Source organism: Schistocerca serialis, chromosome 10 (genome assembly GCF_023864345.2).
Source record: "Schistocerca serialis cubense isolate TAMUIC-IGC-003099 chromosome 10, iqSchSeri2.2, whole genome shotgun sequence".
In the NCBI taxonomy this organism is placed as follows: Eukaryota; Metazoa; Arthropoda; class Insecta; order Orthoptera; family Acrididae; genus Schistocerca; species Schistocerca serialis.
In genome coordinates, this window is record NC_064647.1 from 85,258,151 (window position 1) to 85,270,670 (window position 12,520).

The window sequence follows — 12,520 nt, forward strand, 5'->3', positions numbered from 1 at the left end:
GCTCCGGATCGCAACATTTCTGGCACACCCTGTGCAAGGCTTTACTTATGAATAACGAGACAGTTGTGACGACACGCTGGACCTGGAGACTGGAAATGAACGGTTGAGGCAGCACCGTTCTCGCCTCTCCTCTGTTTCTTCCTGACTCCATTTTCTTGACCACTACCTCTTTCTTTTGTGCTTAGTCTTTAGCTTTTGTTCCCTTAATTTAGATTGCTGCTGGCTCGGTACATAACTGCAGGATTTCATTGCAATGCAACAAACGAGTAAGTAGTTATTCCCAGACTGATGTTGGTGTTTACTGATGCAATATGTCGGAAGAATAAATTGCTTTGAATCTGTTTTTATCCAACAGCAGAATGTAATAATTCTGTAAGTCAAACAGTTACAAAAACGTGAAAACTAGTTTCAATATTAAAATGCCACATTTGACAGATTCTTACTGTAGCAGATATTCATGTTAAAGCGAAATTCTGTAAATAATCATTCTACATATCAAAAACTGTAACATGTATTCATCAAATGAATGCACTTAATTTGATCAGAATATTAGGTATTTCTTGACTAGTAAAAATAACTATGGAAGTTGTCTGATGATGTATAGTTAGTCTGTACGTACTGTTATGATTTACTTCTGCTCATGCTGTGGCAGTCAATGGCTCATCTACCATTGAATCTGACACGAAGACATCCACCGTTCTGTGGAATATGCGCGGTCTTCCAGCAAGACAAGAGGGTGCTTCTCGAGCAGAGGTGAATTGTATCTGTACTTTTTGTATCTTGTTTCCGTCCCATCCATTAACACATTCCTCGTTGCTATTTTCTGCTTCTTCATCGCCCCCACCTCTCCACCATTGATTCTACCTTTTGTACTTCTTCTTCTTCTACACCTTCGTGATTTTTTGTCTCTTAATTTTGTTTTCTGTTGGTTCAATACATAAAAAGGACATGATATGACTGCAGTTTACAGTTTAGTAAGAAACATCTTTGTAGTTATTTCCCCACTGTTGTAGGTATTTTCTAATGAAGTATGCATCAAGAAGAAATTGTTTTACTTCTGCTTTTAGGCAATAACAACAGCATGTAATGGTTCTATAAGTACAGCACTTGTAGTTGAGAAAATTAGTTTCAGTATTACAAAACTACATTTAGCAGGTTCTTTCCGTACGTGATGTGCCCTTTTATTCTTCCTAGCTATCCAGCTTACCCAGACAGCTACGGAGGAATAAAGAGTTCAACAAAAGAAAAAAAAACCATAGAACGACTTGGTCATGTATTGCGCACACACAGCATTGCGTGAAAAATGCCAGTGAAAGAGGCGTAGACACAGTCAGGAACTAAAGGTCACACAGATGTATTTGTTCTCTACCACTTTATGAACACAGTTACCAAGTCATTAATCGATATTACACGATATACATTAGTTGAGAATATAGTCTGGCTTTGTAAACATTTTTACAAAACTGGAGCGCATGGGAAAATTACAACCCTATCTGGACTGTGCAGCAGAGAAGACAAGACTGAGAACTTCATCCTGTGATGACAACTCATTTCAGCTGTCCGGACTTGGTAGATTCTGATCAACTTTGTCACTGGAGTATTTTTGATCATGAGATCAGAAAGATTTGTCCGCTATGTCAACGGTCTTTTCAGCCTTGCAACAATGAGCATGACGCACTGCATCTGAACTTAATTATATAACAAGGAACTTCTAGGCTGTAGATAGAAGATTAACGTTCTAAATGCGCACTGTTTGTTTCAAGCTTATATTCATAATTGATCAATAATGGCAGTACATCTACTTCTTTACAGATAATTCGCAACTAATTGCTTAGTGCATGGCGAAAGTTACTTCGTATCAACGTTATGGTCTCCCTGTCCTGTTCTGTTGGAATACTGAGCGAGATAACTAACTGATCGCTATTTACCTGTTTACATGACCTCATCTCACTGATATTATTTTCATAATGCCTACGCGAGATATACGCTGGTGATACTGTAATGGTCGTCAAGCCTTCATCGAAAACAGCGACTCTGTATTTAGCCAAGAACGTTTCGCGGATATTACATCCTGTTTCTTGAAAGGAATCTCTTCTAAATTCTCTTGAACTGTTGTATGAGCCAGGCAGCGCGTCTATGCTTTCGTTCGATGTGTATTATCATGCAAACTTGATAATGACTCCAAACACTGTAACAATACTCCAGAGTTGGTAACACTAGGCAGTGTAATTTGTGGATAGTGTAGGATATCCAAAGGTGTTCAGTGTGACTGACGATGCTAGAGGATCCATGTGAGGGAAGATGAACGGTTGCGGGAAATAACACTGAGTGCCTGGCATTAATGATTTGGATAGAGTGACAGAACTTGGGTCGAGTGGATAGGGCAGTTTGCGTCTCAGATTGATAAGCGGACCTTATTGTCTCGGAATTTCAGTTCGGAATGAGACATCGCACTTTATTAGCATACCTCAAGGCTATCCACCCATAAAAGTTACAAAACGCACTAGGTACTAGACTCCGAGACTAAGGGCTCTAAAGCTTTGTGCCAGCTCACAAACCGGTCAGTTGACACATTGTGGCGACCCAGCGAAATGGCTGCGCCTGTAACGAAATGGCTGCGCCTATAGCGAACTCGCTTGTCACGTGGGTGATGCAGGTTTGATTCTAGCTTCAGGTAACTTTTTATTTTGTTTTTTAATTGTTTTAAAAATTATAACAATTTTCAAATAAAGGTAATGAACTAAATTATTATCAGTTAAATCTTAAAGAATTTTATTTTATTCATGAATTGCCTGTTACTGCTAACTAACATAAATGTTAATTACAGTTAATATTATCTTTATGAAAATTTGAATAATTTCATATGAATTTTAATGGAGGCAGATTAAAGCTTTAATTACCACTTTCACTACATTTCGGGTAGGGTCTCATTTGTGAAAAAATACGGCATCATCTTTATTTGTCAGTGTCCTATTTTACAAACAAGCACCAGAATGATGATTACCACAGAAACTTTGAAAACAAATATTTGACATTTTGCACAATTCATGAAGCACGATTGTTTACAGGAACATTTTATGCTAATTAGCTGTAACAGTCATTTCATAAATAAAATAAATTTTTTTATAATTTAATTGATAATATTTTTGGTCATTAACTTTCTTTAAAAGTTGTTATAACTTTTAAAACAATTGAAAAAGAAAATCAAAACTTTTCCCAAAGGTTGAATCGAACTTGGATCGCCCGCACTGCAGTTGAGTCCTCTACAGGGACAGCCACTTCATTTTTTCATTTTTTTCTTGCTACAATTTTTGTTTGTTTTTAATTACTTAAAAAGAAACAAGACAAAGAGGACTAAAAAACCGAAATAAACTATCTAATAATACATCTGAAAAGGGACCATGATGAAAACGAAAATACCACGAGGAGTGGTTAACTCACCACCTTCCTTTTCTTTTTTTACCCATAGCAAGGTAATAGGAATGGTACATCCGTACAGCAAAGGGACTGTACGCATCATCCAATTCCTTGACGGTTAAATACGAGATACAGCATGTTCGCAAAAAGAGCACGATAGTGTGGCATCCTTTGCCATGTCCAGTGCGCGGTAACCATGTACTGGTAAATGGTACAAGGGTCTAGGCCATACCGGCTCCCCAGTGACAAGCCACATAATTGTATTGTTCTTCATGCTGGGAAGGAAGGTTGAATTAGGAGGCAGCAGAATCTCACCAGAGACTGCCGTCGTCCTGGCAAGAATGTCTAATTGACGGCGAAACCAACTCCAATATCTGTGTCCGCAGGCGACCAACCGATGACGTAATGTATCCGTTCCATGGAAACAACTGCATGGGTGTGTCCCACTAGGCCAATGGGAAAAAGTCGAACGTTGGTGGGGGCAAGGTTATGAACGATATGCTATCATGAGCACACGACTTCCGTCGGAAAAATAGATGTGCAGACAACCTTCCGGTCTGTCTCTGGCGACAGGCACGCCACTGAGGAAAAGCGATTTGGAAACGTCCAGCGACAGAACAGTATTTTTACAGAGATATGCGACTGGAAAAGAACATCAACCCCAGAATAACTAACATCAATAAAAAACTTCCCGATTATGCCTGAATTTGTTATTTATCCTTCCATCATAAAATGGAGGGGTGAGCTCGCAGGTCAGAGCCAGACAAAAAGGCGAGCTGTAAGTGACTGAGGGACGAGAAATATGTTAAAACAGTGCGTCGAAGAAACAAAACCGATGCCTTGGCCCGAACGTCAGCGAGGCTCAAACCTCCCATTACCTGGGGTCTCCCCATAACGTCATAGCGAACCCGAAAAATAGTTTCGCCAGATAAACTTGCCAAATAATGGTGGTAACTTTCGGGTCATCAGCGCAGGAAGGGGAAAGATTTGTGCAACAAAATAGACTTTGCTCAACACATAAATTTCCAAGCCCCGAACCTTATGAAGTTATGAGAGGAAGCGACGGTCGTGTTCAAGGATCGCTCGTTGAATCCTGTCCGTGACGGACTTCCAGTTTAATGCAGCCATTTTTGTCGAGCAACGATCAATAATAACACCCAACGATCGATCGCAGGCCACCGCTAGATTCCATGGGATCTCAACTGCGCTAAATCCCTACAAACTGAGTAACCAACATTTCCGGTCGATAACCTGTGCTCCCGGAAGACGACAAAATGCATCCAGAACGTCCTTGAGCACTGTTGTGTCGTTATGAGTACGATAAAGTACCATAACGTCATCAGCATAAGCGCAGACGATAAACCTTTCTCCCAATAACGACCAGCCACGCAATCGAGGAGCTGTGGATGGCAGTAAGGATTCCAGAAATAGCAGGAATATTGCCCGCATCTCGTGGCCGTGCGGTAGCGTTCTCGCTTCCCACGCCCGGGTTCCCGGGTTCGATTCCCGGCGGGGTCAGGGATTTTCTCTGCCTCGTGATGGCTGGGTGTTGTGTGCTGTCCTTAGGTTAGTTAGGTTTAAGTAGTTCTAAGTTCTAGGGGACTTATGACCACAGCAGTTGAGTCCCATAGTGCTCCGAGCCATTTGAACCATTTGAAATAGCAGGAATAACGACATAGACTTCCCTACAGCCTGCAGGACACCTCACACACTTCTAGCGGGGGCAGAGAGGGGCAGAGGGAGGGGTAAGACGACCATTCACGTCAATAGACGGCTGAATGCCTGTAATTAGAGAAGTAAAGTCCGACCCCTGTAGCTGAGTGGTCAGTGCGACAGAATGTCAATCCAAAGCGCCTGGGTTCGATTCCCGGCTGGGTCGGAGATTTTCTCCGCTCAGGGACTGGGTGTTGTGTTGTCCCAATCATCATCATTTCATCCCCATTGACGCGCAAGTCGCCGAAGTGGCGTCACATCGAAAGACTTGCACCAGGCGAACGGTCTACCCGACGGGAGGCCCTCGTCACACGACATTATTATTAGAGAAGTAAACATGCGTTGTGCAGTAGCATTAAAACCAACGCCCGCCAATTCATGACTACCTCGAACAAACGCGTGAGTCAAATAAAGTTAAGCTCCCGACACAAAAACTGTGTAAGCAGTCGAGTTGAGGTCACGCTCACTTGCCAGAACGCATACACTGATCAGCCAGTAGATTATGACGACCTACCTAACTGCCGGTATGTCCACCTTTGGCACGGATGCCATTGGTGACTCGTCGTGGCAGGGAAGCAGTGAGGCCTTGGTGTGTCGCTGGAGCGAGCTGGCACCTCATCTGCAGACAAAAGTCACATCATTCCAGAAAAATTCCGTGCAGAGGTCCGATGAGAGTTTGATCGGGTTCAGATTTGGTGAGTTGGAAGGCCAGCACCTCAATTGAAACTCACCACTGTGTTATTCGAACCACTCCACCACCCTCCTGGTCTTGTGACACGCCGCGTTATCTTGTTGAAAAATGCCACTGCTATCGGGGAACATGATCGTCATGAAGGAGTGTACGTGGTTTGCAACTGCTGTACGATACTCCTTGGCCGTAATGGTGTGTTGGGCAATTTTTGCTGGACCCTTGAGTGCTCACGTGAGTCTTCCCCAGAGCACAATGGGGCGGTCACCAGCTTGTCTCCGTCCCGCAGTACAGGTGTCAAGGAGCTGTTCCCCTGGAAGAGGACGGATTCGCGACTTCCCATCGGCATGATAAAGAAGCTATGGGGATTCATCAGACCATGAAACCTTCTGCAACTGCTCCAACGTCCAGCGCCGATGGTCACGTGCCAATTTCAGTTATCGATGTCGTAGTGTTAACATTGACACATGCATGACTTCTCGGTTGTCGAAGCCGATCGTTTGCAGTATTTGCTGCACTGTGTGTTCATCTACATCTACATATACATGATTACTCTGCAATTCACATTTAAGTGCTTGACAGAGGGTTCATCGAACCACAATCATACTATCTCTCTACCATTCCACTCCCGAACAGCGCGGGCGAAAAACGAACACCTAAACCTTTCTGTTCGAGCTCTGATTTCTCTTATTTTATTTTGATGATCATTCCTACCTATGTAGGTTGGGCTCAACAAAATATTTTCCCATTCGGAAGAGAAAGTTGGTGACTGAAATTTCGTAAATAGATCTCGCCGCGACGAAAAACGTCTTTGCTTTAACGACTTCCATCCCAACTCGCGTATCATATCTGCCACACTCTCTCCCCTATTGCGTGACAATACAAAACGAGTTGCCCTTTTTTGCACCCTTTCGATGTCCTCCGTCAATCCCACCTGATAAGGATCCCACACCGCGCAGCAATTTTCTAACAGAGGACTTGTTGCATCTTCTGAGTGCCCTGCCAATGAAACGCAACCTTTGGCTCGCCTTCCCCACAATATTATCTATGTGATCTTTCCAACTGAAGTTGTTCGTGATTTTAACACCCAGGTACTTAGTTGAATTGACAGCCTTGAGAATTGTACTATTTATCGAGTAATCGAATTCCAACGGATTTCTTTTGGAACTCATGTGGATCACCTCACATTTTTCGTTATTTAGCGTCAACTGCCACCTGCCACACCATATAGCAATCTTTTCTAAATCGCTTTGCAACTGATACTGGTCTTCGGATGACCTTACTAGACGGTAAATTACAGCATCATCTGCGAACAACCTAAGAGAACTGCTCAGATTGTCACCCAGGTCATTTACATCAGCAGAGGTCCCAGGACGCTACCCTGGGGAACACCTGATATCACTTCAATTTTACTCGATGATTTGCCGTCTATTACTACGTACTGCGACCTTCCTGACAGGAAATCACGAATCCAGTCGCACAGCTGAGACGACACCCCATAGGCCCGCAGCTTAATTAGAAGTCGCTTGTGAGGAACGGTGTCAAAAGCTTTCCGGAAATCTAGAAATACGGAATCAACTTGAGAGCCCCTGTCGATAGCGGCCATTACTTCGTGCGAATAAAGAGCTAGCTGCGTTGCACGAGAACGATGTTTTCTGAAACCATGCTGATTACGTATCAATAGATCGTTCCCTTCGAGGTCATTCATAATGTTTGAATACAGTATATGCTCCAAAATCCTACTGCAAATCGACGTCAATGATATAGGTCTGTAGTTTGTAAGGGGTCCGTAGGCCCTTACTATAAGTTTGCACTCGGCACAGGTCGATAGGGCAAACAATCGATTGTGTCGTGTTGCGAGAGCGAGTGTGAGTTGAGTCAGTCCCACGTTGCGGGTCGAGCTGTGTGGAGGCCGGTTGTTGTAATGCAAGGCTTTACCGACAAAGGGAGTGGCCATCGCCGCGGCTTAACCCCTTTGTGCTAGAATAATGCTGGGAAAGTGAAGAAGTATAATTACGAGAGTGGTCAGTGATATTTCAGTGCCGATATTTTGGTTTCGCGTCTACCGCGCCGGCATGACTTTGGATTGCAGTGTTGGATTGCAGTGATGGATTAGCATGTGACGATAATGAAAAACGAAAAAGCCTGTGCTGAGATTAGCCATAATTAGAGATGTATGACGAAGGTAGTGGCTGTCTCCTCATTTTTGTGTTTTTGAGACGAATATAGGTTCATAATTAGTGAAACTGTGTTGGTGTTCTTCTTGTTACCAGACATTTCATTATTACAGCATTTGAGAAGGACAAACCGGAAAGTAACAACTCCGTAGCAGTCAATTCCGATTGCCAGCCCCATTAGGTACACGGTCACATTAATAATAATTATTGGGCTGCTATCAGATCAGGTCGGGTCGAAATAAACGGAGGTGTTACAAGTTCGATGGATTACTCCTACTACCCTTCTTAAACACTGGTGCGACCTGCGCAATTTTCCAATCTGTAGGTACAGATCTATCGGTGAGCGAGCGGTTGTATATATGATTGCTAAGTAGGGAGCTTTTGTATCAGCGTAATGTGAAAGGAACCTAATCGGTATACAATCTGGACCTGAAGACTTGCCCGTATTAAGCGATTAGTAAATTGTACTCTGCCCAGCATTAAAATCTGATGTTTGTTCCGAAATATTTCGCCCCCTGTCCTCTTTTTCCGAGTCTGCCCAGGCTACGATGTCCGACATCTGTAATGAAGGATGGCCGCCCAATCCCACGACGTCTAGGCGTGGTTTCATCTTAGATTCGCCACATGTTGGAGACACTCCTCGAAGACCCAAATGGTGCAGTTTCCGAAATGCTTTTGTCGAGCCTCTGGGCATCACAATATGCCCTCTGTCAAACCTACATAGATCGCGCCTTTCCCATTCTACACACGGACAGCACGCTCACTGGTACCACATGCAATGTGTCGTTCCACGCCACGTGACGCTGCTATCGTCTGGACGGGATTGTATGAAAGTAGGTCGGTGGCTATAACGTTCTGGCTGATCAGTGTAAATTGACCGATACATGAGCTGCGCGTAAAACTTTTGAGCTCTCTTTCTCGAAATTTTCAGGCTATCTTTACAGTTTTTATATTTGGAGGAGGAGGGGGAAGAGAAGATTAGTGTTCACCGTCTCGTCGACAACCAGATCATTAGGTACGGAGCACAGTCTCGAACTGGAGAAGGACGGAGAAGGAAACCGACTGTGCCGTTTCAGAGGCACCATCCCGGCATTTCCCTTAAGCGATTTAGGGAAATCACGAAAAACCTAAATCTGGATGGCCGGATGCGGGTTTGATCCGTCGTTCTCCCGCCTGAGAGTCCAGTGTGCTAACCACTGCGCCACCTCGCTCGGTTTTTTATGTGTGGAGAACAAAAAATGGTTCAAATGGCTCTGAGCACTATGGGACTTAACATCTGAAGTCATCAGTCCTAGAACTTAGAACTACTTAAACCTAAGTGACCTAAGGACATCACACTCATCCATCCCCGAGGCAGGATTCGAACCTGCGACCGTAGCGGTCGCGCCGTTCCAGACTGAAGTGCCTAGAACCGCTCGGCCACAATGGCCGGCGGGTGGACACCGTTGAGGTACACTACTAACGTGCAAAGTGTCATCCCGAACTGGATTAGCGAGACCATGAGAGAAAGTACTGCAGGCTCTGGTAGTGGTCGTAGCTGCGGGGACAGCAGCGGCGTGCGACCATCCGCCGTCGGAGCTTTCTGCTCTCTCGGGTGCGAAGCGGCGCTCGTATAGCCGGGTAATTACGGCCCTCACTCCGAGGTGAAACCGGAGGACAGCGCAGGAGACGACGTGCAGACTAATGGCGGCCATAAAGAGCGCAGTGGAGTCCCACGTCTTCTTCTTGCTGCGTCTATATTTCCCAAGCGGACTCCGTCAGCCATGCTGCGTCACGCTGCAGTCACACGGCCCTGTGAAACGGAACTGTTTGTTTAAGTTCGGAACTGAAGGTTATCTACAAGTGACTCACTCAGTGGCAAAGGGCAAATTTATCAAAAACGTAACAGTACCACAGGAAGGCAGTCCTGCGACGACACAGGAACAAACTGAACGTGTCTCTGCCGTTTTCAAGCTCTCAACACGAACGAGCGTGGTCTACTATAGCGGTAGATAATGTGTCAAGTAACAGTACAGTAACATACAACAATGTTGAGAAATTACAGGCAGACACGAAATTATCCCTGATTATAGCGGACGAACACTTGACACACATCACCTTTCAGCAGTGACTGTCGCACATACAAGTTCTGTAATCCCACGTGATCGAATGCGTGGTATCCAGAATGAGAGGACGCGGCGTGCAAAACTGAGTATTAGATCAGTCTTCGTGGGGTTTAATACACCCTTCATTACAGAGGGCGTACTGAAAAATGTCTCAGAGTTTTTTATTCTCTTCTCAATGTCGGATGAGGCGTCAAATGTCATACGTACTACGCGGTCGATTTTCCTATTTCGCTGATGCAAGTTGCATCCCTCTGGCACTAGAGGACTCTCGAATTGTAGCATGTAACGCGCTGGTGTCTAATGTAAATATGTCGGTATACTGCGACACCTCCAGAAAACTGAAAGTAGGGATTCTAAGAGTTCGTCGACAAATCAAGGGACCTCTGCTTCAGCACGACAACGCGAGAGCATACACAAGCGATGCGAGATGTGCAACAATCCGACGCCTTGAGTTGACTGCCATCGACCATCCTCAGTACAGTGCCGACCTGGCCTCCAGAACTTAAAGCACCTCCGAGGACTTCAGTCTGATAGTGATGAAGCGGTGTGAGCAGATGTTTACGTTGTGGCTCCGTCGACAAAGTCACACATTCTACACTGCCGATATCAACAAACTGGCCTACATATACATCTACGCCTACATAGATACTCCGCAAGACACTGTACGGTGCATGGTGGACGGTATTCTGCACCTGTTCCGATGTCAAATAAACCGATAGAAAAACGACTCTCTGTAAGCCTCCGTATGAGCACTAATTTCCCGTAACTTATCGTGCTGTTCCATACACGAAATGTATGTTGGTGGCAGTAGAATCGTTCGGCAGTCAGCTTCAAATTTCAATCAGTTTCTAAATTTTTTCTATAGTGTTCCTCGAAAAGAACGTTGCCTTCCCTCCAGGGTTTCCCATTTGACTTCCTGATCATCTCCATAGTACCACTTACGTGTCTCCAGAATGAGATTTTCACTCTGCAGCGGAGTGTGCGCTGATATGAAACTTCCTGGCAGATTAAAACTCTGTGCGGACCGAGACTCTAACTCGGGACCTTTGCCTTTCGCGGGTAAGTGCTCTACCAACTGAACTACCCAAGCACGACTCACGCCCCGTCCCCACAGCTTTACTTCTGCCAGTACCTCGTCTCCTACCTTCCAAACTTCACAGAAGCTCTCCTGCGAACCTTGCAGAACTAGCATTCCTGAAAGAAAGGATATTGCGGAGACATGGCTTAGCCGCAGCCTGGGGGATGTTTCCAGAATGAGATTTTCACTCTGCGGCTGTGAGGACGTGGAGTGAGTCGTGCTTGGGTAGCTCAGTTGGTGGAGCACTTGCCCGCGAAAGGCAAAGGTCCCGAGTTCGAGTCTCGTTCCGGCACACAGTTTTAATCTGCCAGTTTTAATCAGCGCACACTCCACTGCAGAGTGAAAATATCATTCTGGAAACATCCCCCAGGCTGTGGCTAAGCCATGTCTCCACAATATCCTTTCTTTCAGGAGTGCTAGTTCCGCAAGGTTCGCAGGAGAGCTTCTGTAAAGTTTGGAAGGTAGGAGACGAGGTACTGGCAGAAGTAAAGCTGTGGGGACGGGGCGTGAGTCGTGCTTGGGTAGCTCAGTTGGTGGTGCACTTGCCCGCGAAAGGCAAAGGTCCCGAGTTCGAGTCTCGGTCCGGCACACAGTTTTAATCAGCGCACACTCCACTGCAGAGTGAAAATATCATTCTGGAAACATCCCCCAGGCTGTGGCTAAGCCATGTCTCCGCAATATCCTTTCTTTCAGGAGTGCTAGTTCCGCAAGGTTCGCAGGAGAGCTTCTGTAAAGTTTGGAAGGTAGGAGGCGAGGTACTGGCAGAAGTAGAGCTGTGAGGACGGGGCGTGAGTGGTGCTTGGGTAGCTCAGTTGGTGGAGCACTTGCCCGCGAAAGGCAAAGGTCCCAAGTTCGAGTCTCGTCCGGCACACAGTTTTAATATCCCAGGAAGTTTCACCACTTACGTGTTGTTTGAACCTACCAGTAACAAATGTAGCAGTCCTCCTCTGAATTCCTTCGATGTCTTCCTTCAATCCGACCTGGTACGGATCCCAAACACTCGAGCAGTACTCAAGAATAGGTCGCACCAGTGTCCTATATGCGGTTTCCTTTACAGGTGAACCATTCTTTCCTAAAATTCTCCCAATAAACCGAAGTCGACCATTCGCCTTCCCTACCACAGTTCTCACATGCTCCTTCCACCTCATATCACTTTGTAAGTGACGCCCAGATATTTAAACGACGTGACTGTGTCAAGCAGGAAACTGTTAATATTTTATGAGAATATTATGGATTTGTTTTTGCTAGTTACATTTTCTACACTAAGAGCTAGCTGCCACTCATCGCACCAACTACATTTTGTCTAAGAGTCTTCTTGCGTTCTCCTGCAGCCACTCAATTT